Below are 7979 nucleotides of genomic sequence, written 5' to 3' on the forward strand. Positions count from 1 at the left end.
TATTTTCCTTCAGTATTCTACATACATATTTACATTACATGTTTTTTCATTTTTTTCTTTTACTTTGTGAGACTGAGTCTCACTCTGTCACCCTGGGTAGAGTGCTGCTGCATCATGGCTCACAGCAACCTCAAATTCTTGGGCTCAGACAAGCCTCTTGCCTCAGCCTCCTGAGTAGCTGGGACTAAGGGCAACTGCCACTAAGCATGGCTAGTTTTTATTTTTTCTTTTTCTTTTTTTCTATTTTTGGTAGAGACTGGGTCTAGCTCTTGCTCACGCTGGTCTAGAACTCCTGCGCTCAAGCGATCCACCCTCTTTGGCCTCCCAGAGTGTTAAGATTAAACACATCATTTCTTTTCAAATACGTGCAAAAGCTTTGAAAATGGATAATGTCATGCAAATTGTCATGGAGACTAAGGGATTAAATCATTGCCAATTCTTAAAAGTATTGATGCTGACTATGGTGACATCATTTACTTTTCAGAAGTTTATGATTTGAGGCCAGGCGCAGTGGCTCAGGGCTGTAATCCTAGCACTCTGGGAGGCAGAGGCTGGTGCATCACTTGAGCTTAAGAGTTCAAGACCAGGGCGGTGCCTGTGGCTCAATCGTAAGGCGCCGGCCCCATATATCGAGGGTGGCGGGTTCAAACCCGGCCCCGGCTGAACTGCAACTAAAAAATAGCCGGGTGTTGTGGCGGGCGCCTGTAGTCCCAGCTACAAGGGAGGCTGAGGCAAGAGGATTGTTTAAGCCCAGGAGTTGGAGGTTGCTGTGAGCTGTGTGAGGCCACGGCACTCTACCGAGGGCCATAAAGTGAGACTCTGTCTCTACAAAAATAAAAAATAAAAAGAGTTCAAGACCAGCCTCAGCCAGAACAAGACCCTGTTTCTTTCTTTCTTTCTTTTTTTTTTTAATTAAATCATAGCTGTGTACATTAATGCAATCGTGGGGCACCATGCACTGATCTTATATACAATTTGAAATACGTTCATCAAACCGGTTAACATAGCCCAGCCCAGGCTGCCAAACAACAATGACAACTGCAACAAAAAATAGCCAGGTGTTGTGGCAAGCATCTGTAATCCCAGATACTTTGGGAGGCTGAAGCAAGAGAATCACTTGAGCCCAAGAGTTTGAGGTTGCTGTGAGTTATGACTCCACGGCACTCTACTGAAGGTGACAACTTGAGACTCTGTCTCAAAAATAAATAAATAAATAAAGACCCTCTGAGTGGGCCACTGCATAGTTAGGATTATTATATGATCATTTCTTTGCTTATCTGTGGTGGTGGGTACCATGAAAATTGTGTAGGGACCCTTTTTTAGCTTATCGGCTTTCATTAGTGTTTCTGTATTTAATGCATGACAAGAAACAATTCTTCTTCCACTGTGGTCCAGTGAAGCCAAAAGGTTGGACATCCCTGAGCTACATGGAATTTGGCATATGTCTAAATTGAGGGGTAATAAGCATTCCCACCCACCAGCAATATCCGAGGAGTAGGACTCAGTCCCCATAGCAAATTGGTTAGGGCACCGGCCACATATTTTGGGGCTGGCAGATTCGAACCTGGCCCAGGTCTGCTAAACAACAAAGATAACTACAACAAAAAAATAGCTGGGCATTTTTTTTTTTTTTTTTTAGAAGACCTGTTTTTATTCATTGTTGCCTTTATCTTTTTTTTTTTTTTTTTTTTTTTTTGCAGTTTTTGGCCAGGGCTGGGTTTGAACCCACCACCTCTGGCATATGAGGCTGGTGCCCTACTCCTTTGAGCCACAGGCGCCGCCCCAATAGCTGGGCATTTGGTGGGCACCTATAGTCCCAGCTACTGGAAGGCTGAGGCAAGAGAATTGCTCAAGCTCAAGAGTTTGAGGTTGCTGTCAGCTGTGACACCACAGCACTCTACATAGTAAGACTCTGTCTCAAAAAAAAAAAAAAATCTATAGTGACACTCTGTCTCAAAAAAAAAAAAAAATCCAAGGAATTCTAGTCTGGTGGGCGGGGCTTATTAGTAGGAGTGTCCCAGCAGGAATACAGTCTCCCACTGAATACAGACTTAGGTAAATGGTAGTGTTGGATGGTCCATCTAGCTCCAACAGGACCCCAGATAAACTACAGGGGATGAAGTACCAGCCCAACCCCAAAGTGGCGAAACTTAAGCATATTATGAATATCCATCCAATAACCTAGTACTCTGGGAAGATTCCACTTCCTGCATGGATCCTCTCAACTGAAGCAGACATTGCTGTAAAAGTCTAGGCACATCCACCCTGGGCAGGCACAGCTGGTGACTGAGAAGGATGCAACTTAGAAGGTGGGTATTAGAGTCCCAGAACTCACCCAGGAAATGTGGAAGTGGAGAAAGTACAGGGCTAGCAATAGAATTAACCCCAGACACCAACTGTGGGTAAAAATAGGCTCTTGACACATTGCCTGCCTTGGTCAGGATTGTCTACCAAATTGGGAGGGTTGTGGTTATAGGGCCAGTCCTGGAAAAGCAACAACTGTCAGGTTTCGGCCCTCCTTAGTTGGGAGCAGCTATTTTTGAGCAAAAACTCTTTCAGTAGCTGTCACACATAGCTCTCAAATAACAACAGAGGTTTTGAGCAGAAACAATTTCTGGTTTGTGTTTTTTTTTTTTTTTTTTTTTTTTTGTGGGTTTTGGCCGGGGCTGGGTTTGAACCTGCCACCTTCGGCATATGGGACCGGCGCCCTACCACTTTGAGCCACAGGCACCGCCCTGGTTTGTGTTTTAAAATACAATTTTTTTTTTTTTTTTTTGAGACAGTCTCAAGCTGTCACCCTGGGTAGAGTGCTGTGACGTCACAGCTCACAGCAACCTCCAACACGTGGGCTTAAGCGATTCTTTTGCCCCAGCCTCCCAAGTAGCTGGGATTGGAGGCACCCGCCACAACGCCAGGCTATCTTTTGGTTGTAGTTGTCATTGTTGTTTGGCAGGCCTGGGCTGGATTCAAACCCACCAGCTCCTATGTATGTGGCTAGCGCCTTAGCTGCTTGAGCTACAGGCACCAAGCCAAAATACAAGTGTTTTTTAAATACTCAGGTTGCTGAGTGACAGTATGCTGTAGGGGTAGCAGCAGGGTGCCTGGCTGCAAAAGTCTCAGCTGTGACCAGTGCACGATGGCATCTTGAACTAGGGAGGCAATAATAGAGGGGAAAGGAAGTGGAATGATCTGGTAAAGAGGAAAAAATTACAAAAGGAGGAAGGTGAGACAATTACCAAAGCAAAGTCCCTGGAAAGGCAGACGGGGATAACAGCAGACTACAGGGAAGGGCTGGCCCAGGCATTCATTCTTCTAGGAGGGAAGGCTGAAAACATGGGGACGAAGGACACGTAAGATTTATCTAACTTGTAGCATGTGCCAGAGCTGTTCTATGAGTTCTATGTGTCTTAATTCATTTCATCCTCACAACAACTCCATGAAACAGATACACGTATTATTATCATCTCCACTTAAAAAGAAGGAACTTATCTGCTAAGTAGGTAACTTGTCCCAGGTTCCATAACTAGCAAACAGCAGAGTTACAATTTAAATTTGGGCTCAAAACCAGCCTGGGCAACATAGTGAGACCCTCATCTCTACAAAACATTTTTTTTTTTTAATCGATTGCAATGACTTTATTTTAGTGGCTTTCCAAGCCTCCCAAAAGGTCTCCTTAGACAGGGCTGGCAGCCAGTCAACCATCTTCACAGTGGAGTCCTAATTACTTGATTCTGTTTTGTAGTCACAGAGGTTCCTTCCAATGATCTCTTCTCTCTCAAATCAGCTTACACATTCTGAAAGTATATCCATCACTCTCTATACTTTGAGGTGGCATATTCTGGTCTCCTACTTTGTGTTTGAAGTAGATCGCTTCTTCCCCTTTGCTGTCATTAATCTTTTCATTATCTTCTTATTTCCCTTAGCACAGTCAGGGGATAAAATATTATCTTCTAGGCCTGGAGATGGGAAAATGCAGGCTGGTAACAGGAAGAGGGAAATCATCCTCCTGGGAATGGCAGGCACCCATTGAAACTGTAGGCGTACTCAACCCTCTGTGTCTGCGGGGAGTGGCTTGCCATGGATGACACACCACCTAAGGCCAGACGCTGTTGTCAAAAAGGCCTCAGCAGAAGCAAGAATGGACCGTGAATTCACAGTCTCAGGCTGACCAGCTTTTGCAGCAATCCTTGCCCACGATGCCAATGCAGATTCCTGAGCTGATGTTATCACTTCCACTCTATCAAGCCCTTCTGTTTTCACACTCATCTTGGACCTTTCCTGAGGTCTTGCTCTCTTGGTCTCTGCCTTGAGTTTCCATGAACATGAATGTACTCCGGCCTCCTTTGGTATTTCAGGAATTTCACATTTCTGAGGCATATTCCTGAAGCCTCAGAAAAACTTCTGTTTTCTTGTCATCAGTACTCAGCTTGAGTTGCTGGCACCAGTTCCTCAAAGTGTCTCGACACACATCATTAATGGGAGGCAAAATGGTTGGCAAGGGAAGATCTAGCTTTTCGGATGGCTTTTGATTGTTTATTTGTTGGAGGTAGATGAATTTTCCTGAACTTGTCAGAGTTGTGGGCCTGGCTCACCGAGGCAGTCCCTGTCCTCATATCTTCATTGTGTTTCTGGGGATTGTTCATTTTGACTTCAGAAGTGGAAGAAACAGTTGGTTCCATTTGTTCATTATTTGAATCATCTTTAACTGGAACCAATGTCAAAATCACACTTTCTTTATCATGTATTTCCTCCTCAGAGAAATTCTTCTCGCTGCTACCATGATTTGAGTCTGATATTTTTTCAGCAGAACCTGGGGGAGGTAAAGCCAGCAATGGTAAGGATAGGTGCAGTTTACTTCTTTTAATCTCTCTACAAAACTTTTTTTAAAAAGCAGTGCTGACCTGCAGTCTTAGCTACTCAAGAGGTGAGGCAGGAGGATTGCTTGAGCCCAGGAGTTCAAGGCTGCAGTGAACTGCACTTGAGCCTAGGGGACAGAGGGAGATCCTATCTCAAAAACAAAGAAACAAACAAATCCCATAGTTTTGAATTTGGGTGATTTGGCACCATGCCTTGAACTTTTAACCACTATTCTAACTAAATACCTCTACATGGAGAGGCCGGTAGATTCAGTGGTAGAACGAATTGCAGAAAATGATTATGCCTCCTAAGAAATCTGCTTTAGAAAAGGTCTCCAAAAACCAAAAAAGAAATATCTTTTGCATGAAAACTTCAAGTATAATGCCTCTCATTTAGAAGCATTTGAAGAATCTGGGATGCAGTCTTGACTAACAAACACAATACACAGTATTCTTTTTGTCCTGGCCACTAGAGGGAAGAGTGGAATGTCAAAAAATTTTTAGGTCTTCTATGATTCCCAATAGCTAATCATTTGTGTTAGTGCTTTCCCTAACATTACCAGAATATAAAGCTGTTTTGTATTTTTTACCACGAAAGATCATTTTCTTTTTTTTTGAAAGATCATTTTCAAATAAAACTCATTAAGCATCCTTAAACATTTTTCTCCAGTTTCTTTTTTGTATTATTCTTTTTTATTTTTTTGCTGTTTCTGGCCAGGGCTGGGTTTGAACCCACCACCTCCGGCATATGGGGCAGGCACCCTACTCCTTTGAGCCACAGGCGCCACCCTCTCCAGTTTCTTTTCTTTCTTTTTTTTTTTTTTGTAGAGACAGAGTCTCACTGCACCGCCCTCGGGCAGAGTGCCGTGGCGTCACACGGCTCACAGCAACCTCTCAACTCCTGGGCTTAAGCGATTCTCTTGCCTCAGCCTCCCAAGCAGCTGGGACCACAGGCGCCCGCCACAACGCCCGGCCATTTTTTTTTTGCAGTTTGGCCGGGGCTGGGCTTGAACCCGCCACCCTCGGCATATGGGGCTGGCGCCCCACTCACTGAGCCACAGGCGCCGCCCTCTCCAGTTTCTTTTTAAAAATAAACGTTTTATGCTGAGTGAAAGAAGGTGGATACATGGGCGGCGCCTGTGGCTCAAGGAGTAGGGCGCTGGTCCCATATGCCGGAGGTGGTGGGTTCAAACCCAGCCCCAGCCAAAAAAAAAAAAAAAAAGAAAGAAGGTGGATACAAGAGATCATATATTATATGATTTCATTTATATAAAATATCCAGAAAAGGCAAATTTATAAAGACAAGAGGCAGATTAGTAATTTTCTGGGGCAGTGGCTCAAGAGAACAGAGGTTAACGGTAAGTATGCATGAGGGATCTTATTGAGTGATAAAAATATTCTGAAACTAATTTATGTTGATGGTTGCACATGTAAAATAGTAGAATAAATGTGCTAAAAAGCATGTATACTTGAAACAAGGGAATTATATGTAAATATAAGCCTCGACAAAGTTGTTGAAAAAAAGAAATGTAACTTTTGGGTCAGTTGATGGGGCACTGGCCACATTGAAGCTGGCAGGTTCAAACCTGGCCCAGGCCAGCTAAACAACAATGACAACTGCAACCAAAAAAAAATGCTGTGAGCTATAATGCCCTGGTACTCTATTCAGGGCAACAGCTTGAGACTCTGTCTCAAAAAAAAAAAAAAGAAAGAAAGAAATGTAACATTTTATAAATTAAATAAAAATCCTATTATTCAAAAAAGATTGAAAATACATGTTTATATATTCCATGGAAAGATCCAGAAGGATATTCACTATTAATAGTGGTTAATTCTCAGAAATGGACCGGGCGTGGTGGTTCATGCCTGTAATCCTAGTACTCTAGGAGGCCGAAGCGGGAGGATCACTTGAGCTCATAGGTTAGAGGTTGAGATCAGCCTTAGCAAGAGCAAGACCTGTCTCTAAAAATAAAGAAAATAACTAGGCATTGTGGAGGGCATAGGTAGTCCCAGCTACTTGAGAGGCTGAGGCAAGAGAATTGATTGAGCCCAACAGTTGAAGTTGCTGTGAGCTATGATGCCACAGCACTGTACTGGGTCTGGGGTATGGGGCAACAAAGTGAGACTCTGTCTCAAAAAAGAAAGAAAGAAGGGTGGCACCTGTGGCTCAAGGAGTAGGGCGCCGGTCCCATATGCCAGAGGTGGCGGGTTCAAGCCCAGCCCTGGCCAAAAAAAAAAAAAAAAAAAAAAAAAAGAAAGAAAGAAAAATATGCAATCATTCATGAATTTAGTTGTTATCTTTGTGTAGGGGACATGTTAATCTTTTCTATATCATTCTAATTATAGTATATATACTGCTGAAGAGAGTACATTTTCAAATTTAAAAAAATGATCATACATTACTTTTCCAATGAAAATTGGAATGAGTTTAATTAATTAATTAATTAATTTTTTTCTGGAGACATTTTCACTATCTCTTTCTTGGTAAAGTGCTATGGCATCACAGCTCACAGCAACCTCAAACTCTTGGGTTTAAGCAATTGTCTTCCCTCAGTAGACTATAGCCAAGTAGCTGGGACTACAGGAGCCCGCCACGATGCCTGGCTTTTTTGTTGTTGTTGTTGTTGTCATTGTTGTTTGGCAGGCCCTGGGCTGGGTTCGAAACTGCCTGTTCTGGTGTATGTGGCCAGCACCTTAGCTCTAAGCTACAGGTGCTGAGCCGGAATGAGTTTAATTTAAAATAAAAGTCAGGAAATATCTGGATAGTTTTTTAAAATTCAGCTTCAGTACAATGTTTGTGGTATTTCATAGATAATAGATTTTTTTTTTTTTTTTGAGATAGACTCTCAGTATGTTGCCCTCAGTAGAGTGCCGTGTCATTACAGCTCACAGCGACCTCTATCTCTTGGGCTTAAGTGATTCTCTTTCCTCAGCTTCCCAAGTAGCTAGGACTACAGGAGCCCTCCATAACACCTGGCTATGTTTTTTGTTTGTTTCAGTTGTCATTGTTATTTAGCTGGCCCAGGGTTATAGCTCAACAAAGATCTAGGGCTGAAACGCTTAGACAAAGAGAAGTAACATCTGCTGGCATTTAATCTTGGGTGCTGTCTAGTGGAGCTGGAA

General features: G+C 43.1%; 1 non-coding gene across 1 annotated transcript; it reads right to left on the bottom strand.

The window, feature by feature from the left end:
* Window positions 1-7119: 7119 nt before the first annotated feature.
* On the bottom strand, window positions 7120-7226 carry LOC128592653 (U6 spliceosomal RNA). The gene has a single exon (XR_008381961.1). It is a non-coding gene; the product is annotated as a U6 spliceosomal RNA (small nuclear RNA).
* Window positions 7227-7979: the final 753 nt, after the last annotated feature.

Source organism: Nycticebus coucang, chromosome 1 (assembly GCF_027406575.1).
Source record: "Nycticebus coucang isolate mNycCou1 chromosome 1, mNycCou1.pri, whole genome shotgun sequence".
NCBI classification, from domain to species: domain Eukaryota; kingdom Metazoa; phylum Chordata; class Mammalia; order Primates; family Lorisidae; genus Nycticebus; species Nycticebus coucang.